Source organism: Hemiscyllium ocellatum, chromosome 5, assembly GCF_020745735.1.
Source record: "Hemiscyllium ocellatum isolate sHemOce1 chromosome 5, sHemOce1.pat.X.cur, whole genome shotgun sequence".
In the NCBI taxonomy this organism is placed as follows: domain Eukaryota; kingdom Metazoa; phylum Chordata; class Chondrichthyes; order Orectolobiformes; family Hemiscylliidae; genus Hemiscyllium; species Hemiscyllium ocellatum.
In genome coordinates this window covers 95713251-95726248 of record NC_083405.1, presented here as the reverse complement: position 1 = coordinate 95726248, position 12998 = coordinate 95713251, and positions in this window count along the sequence as shown.

Genomic DNA, 12998 nt, shown 5'->3' with positions numbered 1-12998 from the left:
AACCCGTGGCCCAACGTTTCAACTCCCCCTCCCACTCTGCCAAGGACATGGAGGTCCTGGGCCTCCTTCAATGCCGCTCCCTCATCATCAGACGCCTGGAGGAAGAACGCCTCATCTTCTGCCTCGGAACACTTCAATCCCAGGGCATCAATGTGGACTTCAACAGTTTCCTCATTTCCGCTTCCCCCACCTCACCCTAGTTCCAAACTTCCAGCTCAGCACTGTCCCCATGACTTGTCCTACCTGTCTATCTTCTTTTCCACCTATCCGTTCCACCCTCCCCCGACCTATCACCTTCATCCCCTCCCCCACTCACCTATTGTGCTTTCTCCCCACCCCCACCCTCCTCTAGCTTATCTCTCTACACTTCAGGCTCTCTGCCTTTATTCCTGATGAAGGGCTTTTGTCCGAAATGTCGATTTTACTGCTCCTCAGATGCTGCCTGAACTGCTGTGCTCTTCCAGAGTGCTTATTTTGTCTGTTTCCTTCTATTGCTTGGGTCTGGGGTACGGCTTGAGCTGGATGGGGGAATGGAGATGTGTAAGCACCTTTTGTAGTTAGTTTAGTGCTCTGTTTTTTCATAAATAGACTTTGAGTCTTTTGTAAATGCCCAGCGTGCTATAAGTTGAATTCTTTCCTCTTGGCAGGTCAAAGGTGGTTGGAAAGGATCATGGCTAGCAATATTCTTAAATGGTGCACCTGAAATATTACAACAATCAATTCGCCAGTTAAAAGGGAAAAGTGCTGTCAAGCCTTAAAAAGGAATGCATGGACGTTACCCTGTTGCAGGAGACTCTCCTTAATAACAAGGAACACTTGAAGTTACAGCAGGGTGGGTTTGATCGGGTGTTTTTCTCGTCCTTTAACATGGGGGTGGGGGTGGGGGGGTTGCTGTATTCGTTGGGAAGATTCTTCCATTTAATATTTAATAGATTGTCTTAAAGATGATTATGGTCGGTTTGTTATTCTTGAGGCACTAATACATGGCGAGGTATATGGTCTTTCGAATGTCCTCTAACCCAACCTCTTAAATTTCTGACTGATGCACAACTAAGCTGATAGCCTTTGCATTGCGGGATATTATTATGGGGAGGGACTTTAATTGCCTTATGGATCCTGTGCTGGACAGAAGGCCCAAAGGCCCCCCAAAGCTTTTTCCACAATTTAAACAGTTGGGTGATCTATGTGTGGAACTGGGGTTGGTAGACCTTTGGAGATGTTTCCACCTTACAAGCAGGGACTTTTTGTTCTTTACCAATCCTCGTAAATGCCACAAGGATTTTTTTTCCCCGAACTCCTGCGGCTCTCCTGGATATGTTTGTATTTTGTTCGGTTGGAAATATTGCCATCCCTGATCACGCAGCAGTATATTTCGTGGTCGAGATTAAGGGGAATGCAATGAGCTCACGGTACTGGCGAAGGGATCCCTTCGTCCTCAACGACAGCATGTTCGGTGAGTACTTTTCTCGGGAATTTGAAGCAATTTTGGCCACCAACTTGGGTGCAGCTTGTAATCCGTCCATTCTTTGGGAGCCTGTTAAGGCTGATGCTAGAGGGATGATCATCTCATACTTGGCCAGTCAGAAGCAACAGAAGGGTAACTGTCTGCTCGAGGCACGAATGGAGGCAGCTGAGACAGAGGGCAGTCAGTGACTAAGCTGCAGTGGTTCACAGCCCTTTGATCCACCTTAAACTCCATGCTAATACATACAGCTAGGAAGGAACTTTCCTTTGCAAAGCAAAGATTGTTTGAGCATGATAGGCTGATAGGGTAAATATTTGGCATATCTGGTTAGGAAGAAGAATGCCTCCCAATCTGTTGCTTTTATAAGGGAAGGGTATGGGACTCTGCATTGTTCTTTTTAGCATTACAAGTAAGTGTTTCAGAGGTTCTATTCTGAACTGTATCAGTCTGAATATTAAAAATAGATGGGATAAAATTGAGTCTTTTTTTCAGGAACTTGGATCTTCCGGGGGTGTCTGCTGAGCAGGCATCTCTCTTTAGTGCTCCATTAACAGCACAAGAGATACAGGAGGCAGTGAGGCAACCTCAGAGTGGAAAGACACCCAGCCCTAATGATCTTCCCAGTGAGCTTTAGAAAGGATTTGTAAACATACTGTCAGGAATGATGCTAGACCAGTATAACTACTCATGTAGCCGTGACTGCCTCCCGCCATCCTTGAGAGAAGCTAATATTTCTCTTATCCTCAAGAAAGGGAAGGCCCCGGAGGACTATGCTTTTTATAGACCTATCTCACTCATAAATTCTGATTATAAAATTTTGTCTAAGACTTTGGCATTGAGATTGGAAAGTGTGTTGCCCTCTATTGTTAAAGAAGGTCAGACTGGCTTTATAGAGGGTTGCAGACAAGCAGTGGTTCACTGGTTAGCACTGCTGCCTCACAGCACTAGGGACCTGGGTTCAATTCCAGCCTCTGCTGACTGTGTGTGGAGTTTGCACATTCTCCCCGTGTCCGAGTTTCCTCCGAGTGCTCCAGTTTCCTCCCACCATCCAAAGATGTGCAGGTTAGGTGAATTGGCAATACTAAATTGCCCATAGTGTTCAGGTATGTGTAAGTTAGGAGCATTAGTCAGGGGTAAATATAGGATAGTAGGGGAATGGGTCTGGGTAGGTTAGTCTTCAGAGGGTTGGTGTGGGATTGTTGGGCCAAAAGGCCTGTTTCCATACTGTAGGGATTCTTTTAAAAAATCCTCTAATAACATTAGGTTGCTTAGCATGATTCTAGTGTGCCAGCAGTGACTGGTTCAAGGATTGGTGGTCTCCTTAGATGCATTTGATTGGGTGGAATGGCTGTATCTTTTTTTATACCCGAAAGTGCTTTGGCTTGGGTGAAACGTTTAGATTAGATTAGATTAGATTACTTACAATGTGGAAACAGGCCCTTCGGCCCAACAAGTCCACACCGACCCGCCGAAGCGCAACCCACCCATACCCCTACATATACCCCTTACCTAACACTACGGGCAATTTAGCATGGCCAATTCACCTGACCCGCACATCTTTGGACTGTGGGAGGAAACCGGAGCACCCGGAGGAAACCCAAGCAGACACGGGGAGAAGGTGCAAACTCCACACAGTCAGTCACCTGAGGCGGGAATTGAACCCAGGTCCTTGGCACTGTGAGGCAGCAGTGCTAACCACTGTGCCACCGTGCTGCCCATGGGTAATAGTTTGGCAGCAGTTCTCACCAATATATAAGGTCTGACAATTTTAGTGTTGGTAGGGGCAATTGGCAAGGCTGTCCCCTTTCACCTTTTGCTTTTCACATTGGTGATTGAGCTGTTGATGGAGCCATTCGTGAGGGCCCTAATATAGCTGCACCAAAGATGGGCTCGAAGGTGCATAAGGTTACATTATATGCAGATGACATTCTTGTTTTTCTCTTGAACCCACTGGTCTCGGTGCCCTGTTTGATACCCTGTATTAATTCATTTTGTTCTTTCTCAGGTTAGAAGATCAATTTTTCAAAGTTGGAGGCGACGCCTATGGGGGGTCTTGGGGGGGGAATACCTGATGTGGAAGGTGGGTTCCCTTTTAGGTGGGCACAGGGAGGTTTTCTTTACTTGGGCCTCTCATCCATATTTTGGTCAGTTATTCAAGGCTAATTTTGTTAATTTGTTTGATAAGATTAATCAAGACCTTCAAAGATGGGGGGTCCTTCTAGTATCGTGATGGGGTTGAGTCGCTCTTATCAAAATTAATGTTCTTCCTCGCTTATTGTACCCTTTGCAGATGCACCCTTTGCTCTATGTTAGGCAAGCATTCTGGAAACTGGCTGGTTTAGTTCTTTTATTTGACTACTATAAGCAACCCCTTATTAAGCTTGCGAAACTGTAGTTGCCCCAGGGATTGGGGGGGAGGTGGACCTCCCAGACATTAGAAGATTTTGACTGAGCTCATCCTATCTTTTGTAAATGACTGGGTCTGTAGGGACTTGATGTCGACATGGTTGGACATTGAGGTCTCCCAGACAAAGTGTCCTCTTATCAACCTATTGTTTTTACATAAAATGAGGACTGTTAAACATTGCGGTAACCCAGTAATTACTAATACTGTCACAGCATGGAGGGCAATGAGACAGATGGAGGGTACTATGTTTACAACATTTATTCTTACTCCCATAGTTGGCATGCTGGTTTAACCTTTGGGCAGATAGGGGAGTCTCTTGTTTGGGTGATCTGTTTGAGGGTGAAATGTTGATGTCATTTCATCAAATAACTCGGAAATATGAGTAGGAACTTTTTCCATTTCTTTCAGATTAGAGATTTTATCCGAAAGGAAACCATGCTGTTAACTGAGTGTTGTAGATCTAATAGGAAAAGAGGGTGCTTCAGGCTAAGAGCACTCCTTTAGTGGGTACTGTCTATCATTTGTTGGGGGGAGGTTCCTCGGGTGAGATCGAGTGTCCACATGAGGTCTGGGGGAAAGAGTTAGGAGTTGAGATCACTTTGGAAACACGGGAAGACACTTGGGAGAATGGGAGGAGGATTTCGATTATGTAATAGGACCCATGTTATGCAGGTAAAATTCTTCATAGGGCTCGTCTGGCCCCAAATAGCTTATGAAAGTTAAGCAGGGAGCATTTTCAATGAGTGAGAGTACCCATGTTTGTGGTCCTGGTACAGGCTCTGTGCATATTGGAGTACTGTGGCAGGAGTAATAGAGAGGATCTTGAGGACCAAAGTCAAGGTGGACCTGGTCTCTTTGCTCCTGGGTTTGCCGAATTTACCTCCCTTAAATGAACATGGGAAAAAGCTTTTTAACATTCTCACTTCTTGTACGAGGAAGAACATCCTGATGTGTTGGATGTCTGAGAACCCCCCCTGGGTCTGTCGAGGTAGCGTAAGTTAATTGTGGAATACATTCCTTTAGGCTTTCTGACAAATATGGTGCACCAGAAATCGGACAACTATACAAGACATGGCAGCCCTTTTTGAATTATTGGGAAGCAGATTTATCCGCTGTTTTGATTAGGACTGATGTTTTGGTCTGATAAACCTAATGTCATGAGGGGAAAATTTTCATACAAATGTGGGTTTAATAATTGATGGTCTCGAAGGTTGAGAGCTATGGTCTTGTTGCGCTGAATGATGTTATTTATTTATGGATTTGTAATAAGTGTAGTTTTGATTTCTTTTGTAGAGTAGTAGGTTTATTGTTTTTGATGTTATGCTATATTTTCATATTTTTGTAACGTTTTAATTTTGTAACAAAAAATTTTTCAATAAAAATGCTTTTTTTAAAAAAAAACAGTAGGCCACAAAAGTTGAAAAGTTCAGAAGTAACAGGGACCTAAAACAGAAAGATTTCTGATAGGAATTTGGAAATCAACCCATGAAACTTGTTCAAGGCTTGGGGCAAAGATATATTCCAGGTGAGGAAGAAGGACTTGAGGGAAGGGATAAATCATCATGGTAAAACAGGGAACTTAAGGGTAGCATATTGGGAAAAAAGTGGAAAAGATTAGTATTAAACCAGAGGATTGTGAAAGGTTAAAATTATAAAAGTGAATAATAAAATACAGGAAATAATAAGCTTTGAGGCTGAACTTGCAAGTTATATCAAGATGGATAACAAAACCTTATTAAAATTCATGAAACAGAAATGAGATTCCACATAGGTTCCTTAGAGACCAAAGCTGGGATAATAATGGGAAACTAGCAAAGTGCAAGCAGTTGAATAAGTACTTTGCATCAGTCTTCATAGCAGACAATGCTAGCATTCCAAATTTACTAAATTGTTCAAGGATGAGAGGAAATAAATATAACTGCCACCAGACAACAAGTGCAAAGAAAACAAAGGGACTAAAGACTGACATCCTATGGACCTAATAGGATGTAGCCGAGGATATTAAAGAAAGTAGTTACAGAGATGCTGGGATGCAGTGGTCCTTCACTGGAAAAGTCCCAGAGGATTGGAAAAACTTTATTCAAATAGGGAATTACCTGTAGGCCAGTTAGCTTAATGGCGGTTATTGGGAAAATGTTTGGCTCTTGTGGTGCAGTGTTTGAATCTGGAGGTCTGAGTTCAAGTCCCATCCTGCTCCAGAAATTTGTAATATCGCTAAGCAGGTTGATTTGAAAATATCTGGAGTCTAATATAAAGGACGTAATAGCTCAATTGACTGGATAGCTGCTTAACAATGCAGAGTGATAACAACAGCATATGTTCAGTTCCTGTGCCAGCTGATGTTACAATGAAGGTGAAGGTCTCTCCTTCTCAAGCTCTCCCCTATCTGAGGCATGGTGACCCTCAGGTTAAACCACCATCTCTCTTTAATAAGAGAGCAGCTTGATGGTTCCAGGATTGTGACTATTAATAGCACAAATATATATTAGAAATATATAATGTGATCAGAGGTTCAGCATGTCTTTGAGAATGGAAAATCTTGCTTGATGAATTTACTAGGATTCTTTGAGGTAACCAGCAGGATGCGAGGAGGTGATGACATAGTTGTATTAATACTACACTAATTATCTAGAGACCCAGATCATGATGTGGGGACCTGGGTTTGAATCCCACTAGTAGAATGGTAGAATTTAAATTCCAGATTTTTAAAAAATTGAATTAAGAGTCTAATTGTGACCACGAAACAGCCAATTATCAGGAAAAACCCATCTGTTTGACCAATATCCTTTTAGGGAAAGAAATTGGCCATCCTTACTTCATCTGGCCTACCTGTGACTCCAGACCCACAACAATATGGCTGACTCTTAAGTGGCCTCTGGGCAATTAGGGGTTCATAAGAAACGCTGGCTTAACCAGTGATGCCCACATCCCAAGGATGGAAAAAAGGGAAAGGGGAAGCTGTAGTTAAGTTTACTTGGATTTTCAGAAAGTGTTTTAAAAAGTATCACATATTAGGCTACTTAATACAATAATAGTCCATGGTTTTGGAGATAGCTAACCAATCCTCTAGTCATGCTTATATAATGACAGAAGACAGAGATGACATGGGGGTGTTGATGCATTTTCAAGATTGCAACAAGTAAGTAGCACACTGCTACCACCATAATTATTTACAATATATAATGACTTGGACAAGGTAAGTGAAGATACCATAGTCAATTTGGCAGATGACACAAAAAGGGATGGAAAGGCAAGTGATGAAGATACCAAGTCTGCAGAGAGATTAGATAGGTTAAGGGAGTGAACAGAAATCTGGCAGGTGGAATGTAATGTGAGATTATGCACTGTGGCAAGAAGAGTAAAGGCGGTGAATGTTATTTTAATAGAGAAAGAATGACAAATCTAGGAACAGTACACTTTGGAAGTCATTGTGCCCTGAAGTCACAAAAAAACCAACATCCAAGTTCAGCAGGTAATAAGGGAATGTTAGCCTGGATGTAAGCTTGCTCGCTGAGCTGGAAGGTTCGTTTTCAGACATTTCACCATCATACTAGGTCATATAGGCAGTGAGCCTCCGGCTGAAGCACTAGTGTTAGTGACCCACTTTGTCTGTTGGGTACAGCCAGGGAATTCCTAGAGGCATGGCACTCATCCACAGATTCAATCAATAAGCACATCGACCTGGACCCAATATACTGACCACTGCAACGGACAGCTGGAACTGACAACTAGAAACGGCAGATTCAAACCACTACAAATGGCAGAGGAAAGATCACAGAAGCGCTTCACAGGAGGCTCCCAAGCACTGAGGATGCCACCTAGACAGGGGACGAAACGTATGCAACACAAATTCCCAGCTCGGCGAACAGAACCATAACAACGAGCACCCGAGCTACAAATCTTCTCCCAAACTTTGGTGACGTTATTTCCTGTTATTTTTCTCAGAGGGTGGTAAATGGGGTCAGATGGGGTCAGAGTTCCAGTTGATATGCTATGCTTGTAGGAATTCTTGTGCGTGTCTGTTTGGCTTGTCCTAGGATGGATGTATTGTCCAAGTGAAAGTGGTGTTCTTCCACATCTGTACGTAAGGATACTAGTGAGAGTGGGTCGTCGTTTTCTGTGGCTCGTTTATGTTCATGTATCCTGGTGGCTAGTTTTCTGCCGGTTTGTCTAATGTAGTATTTGTTACAGTTCTTGCAAGGTATTTTGTGAATGATATTAGTTTTGCTCATTGTCTGTATAGGATCTTGCATATTCATTAGCTGCTGTTTTAGTGTGTTGATGAGTTTGTAGGCTACCATGATGCCAAGGGAGCTGAGTAGTCTGGCAGTCATTTCCAAGATGTCTTTGATGTAGGGGAGAGTGGCTAGGGATTCTGGACACATTTTGTCTGCTTGTTTGAGTTTATCACTGAGAAATCAGTAGACTGTTCATTGGGCACCCATTCTTTTTGTAAACACTGTATATGTGATTTGCCTCTGCTGTTAGCCTGTATTTCAAATGGAATGTAGTTGTAGAAAACAAAACTCCTTTTGTACTAAAGAAGGTACGAGTCAACCCACGGCTGGAATGCTGTGAATAATTTAGGACCTTTTCGAGAAGATACTGGGCTTGGAGGCAGTCCAGAGAATACTGATACCAGGTTGGTGGTCATACAAGGAGAAATTGTGTAGGTTGGGCCTGTATTTAACTGGAATCTAGAAGGATGTGAGGCAATCTTGTTGAAACATACAAATAAAACAGGGTGTGACCAGCAGGATTTGGAAATGTTATTTCTCTCCCTGTAGGGGAGTCTAGGACCAGAGGGCATAATCTTACAATAAAGGGTTACAGGTTTATAACAAGGAGTAATTTCCTCTGAGTTTTGTAAATCTGGGGAATTCTTTACCAGAGGGCTACTGAGGCAGAGATAGATTCTTTTAATCAGTAAGAGAATCAGAGGTTATTGGAAAAAAAGCAGGAAAGAGTTCAGGATTATCAGATCAGCTGGGACATTGGCCAAATCGGCTAGGTCAGTGATAGTTCGCCCACACTCAGGACATGAGGCACGGAGCATGCGAGAAAATTGGCAAGGAAGTTTCACTTTATGATAAGCTGATTTCTGTGGCTGGGTCATCCCCATAGCTCTGCGTCTGCGACTTATGGCAGAGGGAGAGGACTTGTTATATTCTTTAATAACTTGATCTGACTGTTCCCCCACCCACTTACCTGAAAGGCTTTGGAGCTTTAATCCTGTTAGCATTAAAAGAGGAGTCTGTCATGGTCTAACTTTTCTCATGCACGGTATGGTAATGACGACTGAATATTCTGAAACCCCTTCAATATAAGTAAGTGCAAGCATCACTGATGCAGTACTGACGCTTTTGCTAGAGTCGGCATAACCACTAGAGGGTGCACACGGCCCACAGCTAGAAATTAGCCGGCCTTGTATTTGCAACAAACCAAAATCTGTGCACTGTGAACCCACACAGAAACAGAAACAGAAACAGCTGGAAGAAACTGAATGCGAAATGTTACTTCTGCTTTCTCCTCCGTCAGATGCTACCAAACCTGTTAAGTTTCGTCAGCTATTTGTTTTTCTCTTTCCAGCATCCTCAGCCCTTCATGTTTTTTGCAGTGAACCCAAACCCACTCCAGACGCATGTAATATGACTGGTTTTTAAAAAATATTTTAATATCAACCAAAGAGTAACTATTTCATCTCAGGCTGGATGTGACATTTGGGGGTTGGGGGGGGTGGGGGGGGGGGGGGGGGGGGGGGTGGAGGTTAAGATCTGGCAGATACAGTGGCCAAATTGTTTCCATCTGAGTTATAAACATCATTTTATAAATGACCTGGAGGAGGAGCTAGAAGGTTGGGTGAGCAAGTTTGTGGATGATACGAAAGGTGGTGGAGTTGTTGACAGTGAGGAAGGATGTGGCAGGTTACAGCAGAATATAGATAAGCTGCAGAGCTGGGCAGAAAGGTGGCAAATGGAGTTCAATGTAGGTAAGTGTGAAGTGATTCACTTTGGTAAGAGTAACAAGAAGATGGGGTACTGGGCTAATGGTCGGATACTTGGTCGTGTGGATGAGCAGAGGGTGGATGTGTCCATGTACCCAGATCTCTGAAAGTTGCCACCCAGGTAAATAGTGCTGTGAAGAAGGCATATGGCGTACTGGCTTTTATTGGTAGAGGAATCGAGTTCCGGAGTCCTGAGGTCATGTTGCAGTTGTAAAAGACTCTGGTGTGGCCACATCTGGAGTATTCTGTGCAGTTTTGGTCGCCCTACTATAGGAAGGATGTGGTGGCACTGGAACGGGTGCAGAGGTGGTTTACCAGGATGTTGCCTGGTATGGTAAGAAGATTGTATGAGGAAAGGCTGAGACACTTGGGGCTGTTTTCATTGGAGAAAAGGTTTAGGGGTGACTTGATAGAGGTGTACAAGATGATTAGGGGTTTAGATAGGGTTGACCATGAGAACCTTTTTCCACTTATGGAGTCAGCTATTACGAGGGGGCATAGCTTTAAATTAAGGGGTGGTAGGTATAGGACAGATGTTAGGGGTAGATTCTTCACTCAGCGAGTCGTGAGTTCATGGAATGCCCTGCCAGTAGCAGTGGTGGACTCTCCCTCTTTATGGGCATTTAAACGGGCATTGGATAGGAATATGGAGGATAGTGGGCTAGTGTAGGTTAGGTGAGCTTGGATCGGCGCAACATCGAGGGCTGAAGGGCCTGTACTGCGCTGTATTTTTCTATGTTCTATCCTGTTCTTACAGCATGCAGGATTGGTGGCATGATGATTATATTATTGGTTATCTGAAAATAGGAGTTCAAAATCATCAGTATCTGGACTAAAAAATTCTTTTAATCAAATCAATACTGACCAAGTAACTGTCAGACTATCATAAATGGAGTGAACGTTCCCAAGGAGAATTATGTTTCAGTTGCACCAGTGAAGTCACATTTAAAAAAAACTTCAATGGGCAGAAATTAAACTCCGAAACCTCCAACAGTGCAAAAACAAATGTTAAGAGGATTATTTGATATTCTTAACTGAAACCAGTAAAGGGTATGATTATTTTGAAATGTCAACAATATGACTGTAAATAGCACATTTTTCATTTCATTTGTGAGAATGTGAAAGAAAAGCAAACAGTCTCTCCACAGTCTATCCACCAGCTGACTCAACCAATGAAAAAAAATCAAGCCCTTTCACAAACAAACAGCCACAACTTTATATCCTTTTACTCCTCCTGAAAAATCCCAAGAAACTTCAAAGAGATGTCATTAAAAAGCATATCAAGCAAGAAAAAAAACGATTAGACAATAGGTGCAGGAGTAGGCCATTCTGCCCTTCGAGCCTGCACCACCATTCAATATGATCATGGCTGATCATCCTCAATCAGTATCCTGTTCCTGCCTTATTTCCATAACCCTTGATTCCACTATCCTTGAGAGCTCTATCCATTTCTTTCTTAAACGAATCCAGAGACCGGGGCTCCACTGCCCTCTGGGGCAGAGCATCCCACCACACTCTGTGTGAAGAAGTTTCTTCTCATCTCTGCCCTAAATGGCCTACCCCTTATTTTTAAGCTGTGCCCTCTGGTTCAGGACTCACCCATCAGTAGAAACATGTTTCCTTCCTCCAGAGTGTCCAATCCTTTAATAATCTTATACGTCTCAATCAGATCCCCTCTCAGTCTTCTAAACTCAAGGGTATACAAGACCAGTCGCTCCAATCTTTCAACATAAGACAGTCCCGCCATTCCAGCAATTAATCTCATGAACCTACGCTGCACTCCCTCAATAGCCAGAATGTCTTTCCTCAAATTTGGAGACCAGAACTGCACACAATATTTCAGGTGTGGTCTCACCAGGGCCCTGTACAGCTGCAGAAGAACCTCTTTGCTTCTATCCTCAACCCCTGTTGTTATGAAAGGTCAGCATGCTATTAGCGTTCTTCACTACCTGCTGTACCTGCATGCCTGCTGTCATTGACTGGTGTACAAGAACACCCAGATCTCTTTGTACTGCCCCTTTACCTAACTTGACTCCATTTAGGTAGTAGTTTGCCTTCCTGTTCTTGCCACCAAAGTGGATAACCATACATTTATCCACATTAAACTGCACCTGCCATGCATCTGACCACTCACCTAACCTGTCCAGGTCACCCTGTAATCTCCTAATATCCTCCTCACATTTCACCCTGCTACCCAGCTGAGTATCATCAGCAAATTTGCTAATGTTACTATTAATACCATCTTCTATATAAATAATATATATTGTAAAAAGCTGCGGTCCCAGCACTGATCCCTGCAGTACCCCACTGGTCACTGCCTGCCATTCCAAAACGAGTTGTTTATCACTACTCTTGGTCTCCTGTCAGCCAATCAACTTTCAATCCAAGTTAGTACTTTGCACCCAATACCATGTGCCCTAATTTTGCTCACTAACCTCCTATGTGGGACTTTATCAAAAACTTTCTGAAAGTCCAGGTACACTACATCCACTGGATCTCCCTTGTCCATCTTCAGAGTTACATCCTCAAAAAATTCCAGAAGATTAGTCAAGCATGATTTCCCCTTCATAAATCCGTGCTGACTCTGACTTTTGATAAAGTCCCACAAAGGAGGTTAGTGAGCAAAATAAGGGCACATGGTATTGGGGGCAAAGTACTGCTATCCAGGTGTGTCATAATTTCATCCGTTATAATTGACTCCAGCATCCTTCCCTCCACTGCGGTCAGACTAACTGGTCTATAATTTCCTGCTTTCTCAAAAAGTGGTACAACATTAGCCAGCCTCCAATCTGCAGGAACTGATCCTGAACCTATCGAACTCTAGAAATCGTGGATGCATTGGTGATTATTTTCCAGAGCCACCTCTTTCAGTACTCTGGGATGTAGACCATCAGGCCCCGGGGACTTATCAACCTTCAGACCTAACAGTCTCTCCAATACCAATTCCTGGCAAATATAAATTCCCTTCAGCCACTGTTACCTCAGGGAGATTGCTTGTGTCTTCCCCAATGAACACAGATCTGAAGTACCAATTCAACTCTTCTGTCATTTCTTTGTTCCCCGTAATATATTCCCCTGTTTCTGTCTTCAAGGGCCCAATTTTAGTCTTAACCATTTTTTTG